This window comes from Varanus komodoensis, unplaced genomic scaffold (genome assembly GCF_004798865.1).
Source record: "Varanus komodoensis strain SLA01 unplaced genomic scaffold, ASM479886v1 scaffold23, whole genome shotgun sequence".
NCBI lineage: Eukaryota > Metazoa > Chordata > Lepidosauria > Squamata > Varanidae > Varanus > Varanus komodoensis.
The window spans coordinates 3,086,828-3,099,528 of NW_025335627.1; the positions used below are offsets into that span (position 1 = coordinate 3,086,828).

The following is a 12,701-nucleotide window of genomic DNA, read 5'->3' on the forward strand; positions in this document are numbered from 1 at the left end:
TTGTACATCTTACTGACTCCAGTGGGATTAACTCCTACAAAACGAACCATCTAGAAAACATGTCATAAATACATTCTGGAAACAAGCTGGAAAAATGTTCTAAGATTAATGCCCTTTGAAAAAAATGGAATAGAATATCCTTGCTGCTAAGGCCACCCGTCCCTGCTTACCTGGATGTAAGCTGCATTGAAACAGGGGGACTTATTTCTCAGTAAACCTGCACGGAATGGGTCTTACCTGTGACTAACTTTTGCTGGATCTGGCCTTAAAGAGCTTGACATATGCAGTATTTCCAAGAGTGTTTGTTGCTTAGCTAGGGTGGCTCCTTTCAGTGACGGAGCACTTTGGGGAAATTTGAATCAACAGGAGGGCTACACACGCCTGAATTGACTTCACGAAGTTGGCAAGGTTTTTTCTTGCTTATTAAAAACTAAAACTGAGTAAAGGCCTTGCACTGGTAGTCCCATGAGTTACACAGCACATGGCCTCCTTAGCATTTCCATATCATTCAATAGCTAACATGCTCTGAGAAGGTCTTCAGAGCAATCCAGAGTAAAAACCAGAAGTTGCATAAACTCTAAAAAGACAAAAATTAAAAACTAAACAGAGGGACTGAAAAGCTTGGGGAAATAAGAAAATCCTCATCTGGCTTTGAGAAGACAGCAATATAGATACCAGATGTTTCTCTTTGGGGAAAGCATTCCACAGCGAGGGTGTCACTGATGAAAAGACTCTCTTTTTAGCAAATACTCTCCTCCTCTCATTTGTTCAGAGCATCCCAAGGATTGCTCTGAGGTTGATTTTAGGGTGTGGGCAGGCACTTGGGAGCTGAAACTCCTTCAGGCAACCTGATTGTTGGAATATTGCAGTGGTGTGTTGGTGTTCCTGCAGTGGAGTGGGGTGGGACAAGATTATAAGGCAAGGACTCAGTTAAGATTTTCAGACAAAGAAATGAAAGTTTTGGCAAATTCACTAGGCCTTGACAAATCTGCCTCTGTAGTTCTGTGCTTATGTGTGAGACCAAATGCCTTTGTGGGACATTGACCTGTAGCTTCTTGGTTCACATTTGGCTTCTCGGTTGCCATTTTTGGCTAATTTTCTGCTCTGTGTAAGCTTGTTTTGATTTGGTTCTCTGTCCATAAGTCAGATGCTGACTTTATAATTTTATCATTATACTTCATGTATAAATTGGGTGTATAGTTCTAGTCCGTATTCTTGTTTTTGCATATATGCAGTGCATATTCTATGGTTTGCTACTGGCTGGGATCATGTGGTTTAGTTATTGGCGCTGTGCCACTTTTAGTCTTTCTCTTGTGCTAGTGCCACCTTGAACTAGCCTGGATTTCGTGCAGTGGCCTCATGGCAGCTGTGAAGGCTGGCTTGGCCCACCTCCATTCCTGCGTTAGAATGCGGCACCTAGTCTCCAGGTCCAAACTCAACTCTTGCTGGTTTCAATATGAAAGGAAAATACCTCTCCCCATACGCTTAATATCACAATAAATGAAAATGGAAGTTTGCTTGCTGATTAAATGTGCTTGAGCACACTGCAGATTTGAAACGCTTTTTCTGTTATGACATGAGACTGAAGTGCTAGCTATGGTAAGGTTTCTGTACTAAATGACCATTCCCTATTGCTAGCCAGAGTGGAAGATGCTTCTGAAATATAAGTGCTTTATAAGGTGCTTTATAAATATACTTTGCAGGGTGTGGGTGCTTTAGAAATATTAGAAGAGGGATTTGTAGAAAGACCAACTATGTAGTAAGCTTTCAAAAGTGGATTTCTGAGCCATGAAAAAGGAATTTTATGGAAATTTCATTTGTATGATTCCTGGCTGAGGAACACATGGCTTGCCATCCGGCTATCTTAGAATCAAAAGATCTGCAGTTAACTTGCCGTGAGACATCCATGCTCCTTACATGTGTGCGCTCCTCATCTCTATGTGTGAGCCCTACATACAAGTGAAATACTATACGGGGAGTTTACACTGGCTGATCATATTTGTAAGCAGCAATTTTGTTAAGTAATATCTGACAAATGTTCAGCATCTGATGCTATTTTCACCCCTCCAAACAAATAATGGAAGTGAGGATTAGCAATTTGCTAAAGAAGGCTGTAGCAGAGAGCAGTACATCAGGAAGTAGCATATCCACCCTCGCACCCAAAGTATGTTTCTAAAGGAAGCCATAGAATCATAAAGTTGGAAGGGGCCTGTAATGCCATCAGTCCAACCCCCTGCTCGGTTTAGGATCCCCAGTTAAAGCATCCCTCACACGGCTGTCCAGCTGCCTCTGGGATGCCTCCACTGTGGGAGAGCCACAACCTCCCTAGGCCTTTGCTTCCACTGCCATACTGCTCCAACAGTCAGGGGGTCCCTCCTGTAACTGGAGGCTGTAATTCTGTGTCCTTCATTCTGGGATGATTGCAAACAGATCACGGCCCTCCTCGTTGCAGTTGTATCAATGCAGTCCGAACTACCATTTGTCCTTTCTGTAGCCACATCACATTGTTGACTCATATTCAATATACATTCTACAACAGTTCCAAGATCCTCCTCACTTGTAGCACTGTTAAGTCAAGTCCCCCCATCTTGTAACAATGCATTTGGCTCCCTTTTCCTAGGTGCAGGACTTGGCATGTGTCCCTCTTGAATTCCATTCTGTTCTTTTCAGCCCAACACTCCAAACATTCAAGATCAATGTGAATTTTGTTTTTGTCTTCCAGAGTATTAGCCATTCCACCCACCTTTGTGTCATCTTCAAATCTGATAAGCATTCCCTACACTCCCTCATCTCATAAAAATGTCTCATAAAGATGTTGAAGAACACTGATCCCAGGACTGAACCCTTCAGTACCCCACCTGTTATTTCTCCTCAGTTTGAGAAAGTGCCGTTGATGAGCGCACTTTGAGTCCAATTATCTAGCTGAGTGTATATCCCCCTGGTAATTATTCCATGTAGTCCACTTTTAGCTAGTTTGCCAAGCAGGATATCCTGGTGCACTTTGGTGTTGAATGCTTTTCCCTGCTAACGGGTACTGAGGTGGCAGTGTGCCGCCCTGACCTTGAGGCGAGGGAGGTCTGTGCACACAACCAGCATATGACAGAAAAAGTAGAGTGTCTTGTCCCTCCGGGGGTCACCAGCCGCTTCTGGTGATCCACGTGGGGACGAGTGACACAGCCAGGCAGGGGGCAGGCAGGATCACTAGGGAATATACAAGTAAAGGAAGAATTGCTAAAATTTATAGGATATTAATGGAGTTAGGGGATCAGACAAAAAGTTTAAAATCAATACGGAAAATGGACGTAGGTAAAATAAAAGACAAGGATTGGAAGAATATTTAGAATAGAAGAGTATATAAGAATATGTCAGTTTGAATTAAAGAGCATGGATATAAGTTGATATGGAGATGGTATTTAACACCAGTTAAGGTAAATCAAATTGATGACAAATATTCTAATATGTGTTGGAGATTGGAACTTATAAACATATGTGGAGGGATTGTGATAGGTCATTTGTTTTATTGCTTTAATTGTGTTTATGTATGATTGCAAGCCCCCTTGAGTGCCATTTTTCTTGGTAGAAAGACAAGGTATAAAATTAATAAATTTTGTATTACACTGTTCTAAGAGCCAATCTGGCTAATAAAACAGGTTATAAAAACATTAGATTAATTAATTAATTAAAGTATAAATAAGATTCCAAAAGTTAGCAGCAACATTGCTGTTGTAGGTAAATTAGTTAAAAAGCAGGAAATGGATGTTAGGAAAGAAGGTATCAATAGACATTCACACAACACTAAGGGTTATTCAATGTATGGTGAGGCTGTGGCCTTTGGGAGTGAAAAGGATGTATTTACTTGGTATAAATGGCTGGTAGGCTGTGTTTGGCTTGGTGCACTATAAATTATATATTTTCTAATATGACACTTTTAGGTAAATAAATGATTATTGTTCTCTTCATAACATATAAGTTGGTAATGTATAAGCTGGATCACAATATGGATTTTTTAAATCTACTTGGTTTCTTTATTTTACTGTGCATGAGAACCATGGAGCGAATAGCCTTATTGGCCTTTGCACCATGTTTATAAAAAGGTTCACTGACATGGTGACTTCCGCAGATCGGTTCCTGTTGCTCTGGCATCAGGTGGCTCCCTGGGTTCAGTGGAGCCGTGGAGAAAACTGACGATGTAGCAGAAGTGCTGGTGGAGAGTGCAAATTCGGTGAACAGCTTGGGGTAGTTAAAACCCCTTCCCGATTTACACATCTGACTTGAACCATCTATTTCTTCTGATAGAGGTGGTCTGCCTAGAGCCTCTTTGACTTTCCTCATGATAACACTAGAGTGACTTCTCTCCTCTTCTACTCCAGGACAATTTAATGCCTACATAAAGCCACCACGTGAGATTACCTGCGGATTTAGACACACCGTCATTCATTGGCTGAGGACGCCAGTGCTACTTTACTTTTACATGAGGTTCTGGTGCATCCCGTGTGGGTTCTGCGTAAGTGTCTGGAGGTACTAATAGATTGGGAAGGGAAGAATAGATGGAATCAATTCTGGATGCCTCACGGGGTTTTTCCAACAACCTGGGGATTCCTCCTGCTTGGCAGATCATGGCTGTGCACCTGTGATGACTGGGATTGCGTTCTAATTGAAGGGCAAAGCCGGTCATCTAGGGCTGCTCCTGGCTCAAGTACAACTTCTGGGGGGTGGACAGAGGGCTGCCATGGCAGGCAGGAAGCACTGCTCATTAACTGCACTGAACCCACTGGCTGCTTTAGGCACAAAGCTTTGATCTGGTGGTCATCATACAGCCTTTGGTGAGGGTGTTGTGGGTTCAGGTTTGCAGTCCGTCCTGACTTAGGGGCCTGCTGCACATCCCACTCATCAGGGAAAAAATCCTGGTCTTGTCTTAGGAGAGGTACCACTCCAAGAGAGTGACTGAAGTTCAACAAACTTTATTTTAAGACGATTAAAGCTTTTTTATTCAGACACCATCTGACCCATTTTCTGATGGCTCTGCTGTTATAATTAAGGATTGCTTTTACTGTATTTGTTATGTGGTGACCTTTGTGTGTGTGCTTTCATTCCTTTTTCAAGTTGCTTTTTGTTCCTATTTTGTGAAGAGAATAAATAAATAAAGGGGAATAAAGAAAGATATATTTTGAGAAATAGCCACCCCCTTGCTGAATGCAGGCTGCTGCTTCTCATGTTTCATGGCCTTTAAAGAAATAAATATTACAAGACTAACCCCTTTCAGCTGAATATGCATATGCAGTCATCTGAGAGGGACGGCTTACCTCCATGGCCTGCACTGAGCAGGGGGTTGGACCCGATGAGCTTCTGGCTCCGTCCAGCTCTACTATTCTATGATTCCGTATCATTTTATAGAATGTCTAGGTGTAGGTGAGGGATCTGACAAGAATTATATTCATTCCCCCACCTTGCCCAGTTCATGTGGGTGAGTTAGCTAACCAGCTGCAAAAGCAAGAGAGGACAAAGAAAGCGGCTTTATTCATTTCTTTGAGGAAACACTTGGTCCCTGCTAATTTTGTTTTATTACTGATACTTGTTATCTTTTCACTGAATCAAAGAGCAGAAATGTTTTTGGAAAGCCTCTGTGATATATCCTTTGAGTTATTTATTTGCCATTGTGGAGAACTTCACGAAGTGCACAAGTTCATTCCTTGGGGTCCCTCAGGGGGAGATGCAGCTACATGTTCGGTCTGTAATGTCAACAGCTTTGTTTTACATGTTGCATGTTTTATACAAGGAGATCTCTGCATCTCAAATTTCCAGGTCAAGACACAGGTATGGCATTCAAGTCAAGCCCTTCCCAGCATAGGTGGCCAGATGGGAAAGGCTTATATCAACAAAGGTTGCAATTGTGCTTGTGGCAGGATCCAGTAAAAGGCCACAGTTCTGTACAAACTTGCCCAGGAGTGAATTCTGCTAAAATCAATAGCACTTATTTCAAGTGAGTGAAGTTATTAGTAGCACAGTTCCATATACTTTTTCAGAAGTAATCCCTTCATGTTCAGCAGGATTTTCCCCAGCAACGGTGCTGCTTTGCAGGTTGTCCTTGTTTGACAGAGGCAGCGCATCTTGTGCTTGACAGGCTGCGAGGACGACGGAGGCCTTTTCTACCTCTTCTTAAGGCTTACTTTTAGTTACCCACAAGCATTAACTTTTTGGAGCATTTCAGCATTTACTTCACACAATTCCTAATGGATACAAATATAGGGGCTTTTGAAGAATAACTGAAAGACAGGGGTTAGGTGTCAATTCCCCCATGGTAGCTGCCTCTTCCAGTGAGGTATATGCCTTCTTTGCCCCTGAAAACCAAGCACAAGACATCTCTAATTGCCAATAAGTCTCAGGACACAACCAGGTCTGAGGTTCCAGCTGGCCAGGTGCCTGAGCCCTGCCCCTGTTCTGGAAGGGGCAGGGAGAAGTACTACTATTATTTTCTCTATGTGATATCTTGGGTTCCAGCAGTTGGCTGAATTTTCACTGGATCCAAAGGGGTGGGGAGAGATGCTTGCAGGAGCACCAGGGACTGGAGCCTTGAGATACTCTGTCCCCATGCTGGGTAGGAGCTCCCTCTTCATCTTTTCAGAGCAGCACTTTCTCCTCTGCTTCTCCCTCCCGGTGTCTTCTCCCCTTCTGTTTGCTGCTGCACCCAAGAGCTTTCTGTCTTCCAGCCTGTCCTCCATGCCTTCCTCTTCCTAGTTTCTCCTCATCTGACCCCAGAAGAAGAATCTTTAAAGTTTCTTTGGAGGGAGCCAAAGACCCATGAATTAATAACAAATTTATCAACAGATGCAAGAATAATTATAGCAAAGAACTGGAAAGCTAAACATGATTATCAACTGGGTGTTTGGTATAGAGAAGTATGGAGTATAGCTATTAAAAAGAAATTAACTTGTGATGTTAAAGTGAAAAAGGCTATATAAGTAGTAATAGTTTTGATGATATTTAGGGACCATTTATTATGTGCTAATAAAAGGGAAAGGGCTTGAACATCCACCAGAGACAGTTTTGGAAGAGGGTGGGGCTTTCTGAAAGAGCAAATGATTTGGCATGTATCTAATGGTCCCAGTGGTGGGATGCATAGCTTTGTTATATTATAGTATGATTGTAATTGTATGTTTTACTTTTTAGCTGTATTGTATTTTAGTTGCACTGTATGTTTTTTATTTGTAAAAAAATTAATTTTGTTTTTAAAGAACCATTGTAAGGGACCCAAAAGACAGCTGATCATCTACCTAGCAAGGCAGAGAATGGCCTGGGGAAAGGGTGTCTGTCTGTGCTTCCTTCGTGCCCTCAGGAAATATTTCAGCAGTAGCATAGTGAGATAACTTCTTGGGGCAGTGGAGAAATGGAGAACTCTGTGGCCAGGTGATAGCACTCGCTTTTCTTTCGCCAACCAAGAAGGTGCAGTGGCAGTCATGCCTTACAGGCACTTCTGATCGAGTCAGACAGGTTGCCATTCTATCCAGATATAGGATTCCTGTCTTAGGGGAGCAAATGCCCAGAGCACTGCTAGAGAATCATGGCCAATGGCAACCCCCAGTATCTATCCAATGCTCAGGCTGTCTGGCATTCCAGTATTTAATTATCTCTGAGCAATGAACACAGGCTGCAACAAGGTTGGAGAATCCCAAGCCCTGCCACTTCCCATTCTCTGCATTTCTTTTGCTACTGAAAGGAGAGGGACTGGGGCTTCAAGTAAGATTGGTTCATCCCAGAAGATCCCAATACCTTTGCTGCATAAAAGTTTGTGGGGCAGGGACAGGGTGTTTGGTTTTTCTGAACTGTCCCCTTAAAGAGGCCAGTTTCCTTCACCACAAACACTTTGGCTTACAAAGCTGCAGCCATCCTTTGTAACACGTGAGGGTTCCTTAACACTCAGAAACCTTCATAGGGCCACTCTAGTCATACACAGTGATTGTATACGTGTGCCTCATGCTCACAACACACAGGTGATCATTTGATATCAGCGGAGAGGTGTTCGGACTGAGTCCAGTCTCCTCCTTTCTCCACTTCTAACAGATGGCTTTTCCCCATGTCTCCCACTACATGAATTCTGAGCACCATTTTCCTCAATGCATGTTTAAGACAGAAAGGAGCACTGCACGATTCTCAGAAATAAGAACAGTGAAGGAGAGCTGCCTTTCAATTATCATATTGGCTCAGGAAGTACAAATTTGTTCAGTCACAGCTAAATGCAAAATGGGTGAAATTTCCCCAGTCCCTAATTATAATAAATCTCCTTATATTTGTAAGAAGCATTATGTGCCAGCACAATTCACTTCACCTTTACAAGTCAGGAAATTGAAACTTGGAGATATCACGCGAAAAATCCTGTTTCTTGAAATGTGACACAATTTGGGACTTTAACAAGCAGGATCTAGCCAATAATCTAGCTTATTTGTAATAATGTGCAGAATGGTTCAAACTGGCTGGCATTTTTGAGAAGTTTAGAGTCATTATGAAAATGGGTCCTGCTGCAAAGTAATTGTTTCGATTTGCTGGTGGGATCACTAACATCAGAAATGTTTATAGTTGGACATTAGGCTGCACGGTTTTAAAAGGAAATTCCTTGCTAAAATTTCTTCCCCATATGAAGGACTACACACTTACAAAACTTCTATTTGTGTTATCAGGATTTTTCAGAAAGGTTATTGTGTTCTGCGTGTCTGTGCTTTGTGGAAGAAAAACTAAAGCAGTGGTGGTTTTATTTTTTCTCTTATACCTTAGCAGAAGGGCTTAGAATTCTCCAGCTGTTTTTATTAATGATTTAGTTGAGGAAGTACAAGGAAAGATAATCAGATTTGCAGATGACAGAAAGCTGGGTGGAACAGCTAATACTCTGGAAGACAGAGACAAAATACAGGGTGATCTCAATAGGTTAAAACGCTGGGCAGATACAACAAAATGGAATTCAATAAGGAAAAATACCAAGTCCTCCACTTAGGAACAAGAACCCAAATGCTACAGTATGGGGAACACTTGGCTCAACAATACTGCAAATGAGAAGGAACTTGAGGTTGTTGTAGATTACAAGCTAAATATGAGCCAACAATGTGATGCAGCTGCAAAAAGGGCAAATGCTATTTTGGGATGCATTAAACAGAAGCATCACTTCCAAAACACATGAAGTACTAGTTCTCCTTTACTCAACACTAGTCAGACACCCCCCCCCCCCCTTACAGTACTGTGTCCAGTTCTGGGCATCTAAGTTTAAAAGAGATGCAGAAAAACTAGAATGGATACAGAGGAAGGCAAGAAGGATGATTTGGGGACTGGAGGCAAAGCCCTATCAGGAAAGATTGAGAAAACTGGGCATACTCAGCCTTGAGAAGAGAAGACTTGAAAGGCTGTTAGAAAGAGGAAGGCAAGGATCTCTTCTCGATCATCCCAGAGTGCAGGACACAGAATAATGGGCTCAAGTTACTAGAAGCCAGCCTCCAGCTAAACATCAAGAACTTCCTGGCTGCTAGAGCAGTACAACAACAGAACCAGTGCTCTAGGGAGGTTGTGGGCTCTCCCACACTGGGGGCATTCAAGATGCAGCTGGGTTGCCACCTGAGAGGGATGCTTTAACTGGGAGTCCTGCACTGAGCACTGGTCCTGATGGCCTTCTGGCCCTTTCCAACTCTACTATTCTACAATTCTATAATGGCAGGCATTAGGAATACAACTTGGGGCCTTGTGCATTTAGGCATAGCTTGTACCCTTTTCCTAATTTTGCTACAGATTAATGATGAATCCCCCATGCTTAAAGCACTTGCTGGAACTATACCACCTGACCAGTTTAATCACACATTATTTTGTTGCAAATGTAATGTCTGGAAAAGCGCTTAAACCACACCATTTAATCATACACCCGTGAACTGATTTTAAAATCCCCTTGGCTGCATTGACCATGACCATTGATAGCCATGACTCTAACAACTCATGCCCGAGGTTGGTTGAATCAGCTTACGGGGCTCTGACCAATTGGAAATTACAGTGTTATAAGTACCAACAGTGTGTCAGCCACAAAATCTGTAGACAACAAATGATTACATGCTGCTCCTGTTCCTTGTCTTCCTTTCATCAAGTCACTAAATCACAAGGAATGATGAAAATAGATTCATAACTGTCCTGGTATTAATTTTCCACATGAGTAACTGCTGCGGTTGTCACAGAGCCTTTTCTGATCACCAATTGTAGGGGAGGTGTCCAAGTGACAACCTATTAATGGTTTGGCCACCAGACAGAAAGGTTTGCCTGATGCCTGTGGGGAGTCACTGGAAACAAGTCCACCTATTTAGATGCTCACATATTCTTGTAAATTAAGTTCTTATTTACAAAGAGCATATTTTTGCTTGTAGACCTGGATTAAACCTTCTAGCCCTGGCCTTACCATTTTGGCTGCAAGGCATCTATTTGTCTTTCCGTTTTCTTTCATGGTTCCCCTCAAATTAATAATAACTTTCCAAGAGGCTCTTTGGACTTAATGCCACTGGATATGATGTCCTCTTCTCATACAGTCTATGCTATAGCTTTCTTGTACTAAAATGAGAACTTTAAATTTCAAGGGAACTATTGCTTAATGATATATGTGCTATATTTTCCTGAGCTTGTGTGCTATTTAACAAACAGGGTTGCACAAATGAGCACAATTAATGCAATTTTTCAAGGTAAAAGAAAGTAGAAATTGTGGTACAAAATGTAAGGAACAGTGAACACGGAGTTACATTGCTTAGAAGTGAAATCAGAAAAATAAACATAAACGGCTGCATGACATAGAAGGAGCCCTGACTCACCCTAACACCAAGCGCAACCTAACTCAGCCTTAGCATTTTAAAAGCGGGATTGATTAGATGTTTGTACAATGCTGTGGCTGAGATGCTGGCTCTAAGAGTAACTGAGCTCACAACTGCAGGCCAGTGCCCAAGGCTGCTTGCTCCTTGTGGATGAATTCAGATAATCACCTGTTACTCTTAACCTGTATCTGTTGGACCGCATTAAAAAACACACCCAAGATTTTGCTTGCTGAAAGCATAGTGGTGCTGGGGCACACTGACAACTTGGCACAACACAGTGCATTGTCCTGACTTGCCTTAAATAACCCAAGATGAACTGTGACATGCGCTTGGCCTGAGAACTGGCTGACTGAATTTGTAGCGACTGTTGGGGCGATCAGTGACTATCAGTTGTGCAAACCAAGCCATCAAGGGTTACTTGAAGGTTAAACAATCATCATATAATCTTCAGTGAGTAACAGAGCTATGCAAAGGTTGCTTAACGCTTGGCAGTCAGGTTTACATGACACAGCACAAACATGGATTGCTCCGGTTGGGGGTACCAGATTCACAAGGGTGGCTGCATGCCCTCACGGCTCTCTGTGGGTTAAGCAACTCACAATTGTCTGCCTATATCACGTGAGCCAGCCCACCGCACGCCTTTGGAACAAAATTACTTTTATGTGATATGTGATGATGACAGTCACAGCTGCTCTGTGATCAGGAATAAACATGTTTCCATCCGTCATGCTATTATTACTCTATCATTATCATTATCATTATCATTCTCAGCTAAGGTAAATCTGAAGGGAATAGTGATGAGACATAAAAGAAAGGCAGATTCTTAGTCAAAGGCATTTTGGTTATAATTCAGTTCCGAGAAGTAACAGGAAATTGTTTTCTCCTCTTTTTATTACTGCAGCTGGAACAGGAATTTAAATGTTCTCACGGACAAGACCAAACTTGGCACTAGCATTTATTTAGGTGTTTAAAGCGATAGTGGAAAGGGTCTTCAGGATCCTAAAGGCTTAACATAGTTTTGCAGTGAAATGTAGTGAGAGAATGACAATAAGGATGGATAATACCGGATCTTTGCCAGTGCCACATGGGAAGACATTGGAAAATGCTGACAGTGGCACTGTGGAATGAACCCTGGGATGCTGTGATCGTGCTGAAGGGCTGGGGCTGTTGCCGTCAGCAAGCAAGGCTTCTAGGAAGAGGCTGGGCGCACGTTCTTTCTCAACGTGCTCAGCAGCAGCAGCAGCCGCACCACTCAGAAGTGCCTCTTTCCGTTCCAAGAAAGATAAGCACAGAGATGATGACTGTTACCTCAGTCTTCAAAGAGGATGCTGCATTTCATGTCCCCTTGAAAACAGCTTGAAGCTGGATATTATTCTTGAAATGCAGAATCTCATCCTGGATGTGCATACCAGCTTCTCTTTATATTCAGGGCAGATTTCACATTATGTTGTCATTTACTTCTTTGCACTGAATATCCCCTTAAACACTTTATGTAAAGCCTGTTCATTTCAAGATCCCGTGAAAGAAGTTGCAGTTCAGCAGCTCAGCACTTTATTATTCATGAGCTGCTGCCTCCTCACTCTCAATTTTGCTCTTGCTTGCCTGAAAGACAGAACTGGAATGTCGCTGTTCCTTAGCTGTAGCCAAGTGACTGTGAGTGATTAAAGGGAAAATGATGAAAATACTGCAGCGAGTTATTGCCACAAATCTCCTTCCCGCGAGTGTTGTGCAGACAGTTTTTTAAAAGCCCTGTTTATTTGCAACAGCTGCCAGATGCCATTAAAAAACCTATTTTACTCCAAGCATGGTATAAAGTTTATAACACGGTCCAAAGCTCCTGCCACTGGAGAAGGGGATGCATTTCCGCACTGTCTCTTTGCA

The 12,701-nt window shown here is 42.4% G+C and overlaps 1 long non-coding RNA gene across 1 annotated transcript in view; it reads left to right on the forward strand.

Annotated features, from left to right (window-relative positions):
• The first annotated feature begins 4,392 nt into the window (after nt 1-4,392).
• LOC123024348 overlaps nt 4,393-12,701 on the forward strand; it is a 29,139-nt gene continuing 20,830 nt past the window's right edge. Inside the window, exon 1 of the long non-coding RNA XR_006414899.1 lies at nt 4,393-4,504. This is a non-coding gene — a long non-coding RNA (uncharacterized LOC123024348). The remainder of the gene's footprint in view (nt 4,505-12,701) is intronic.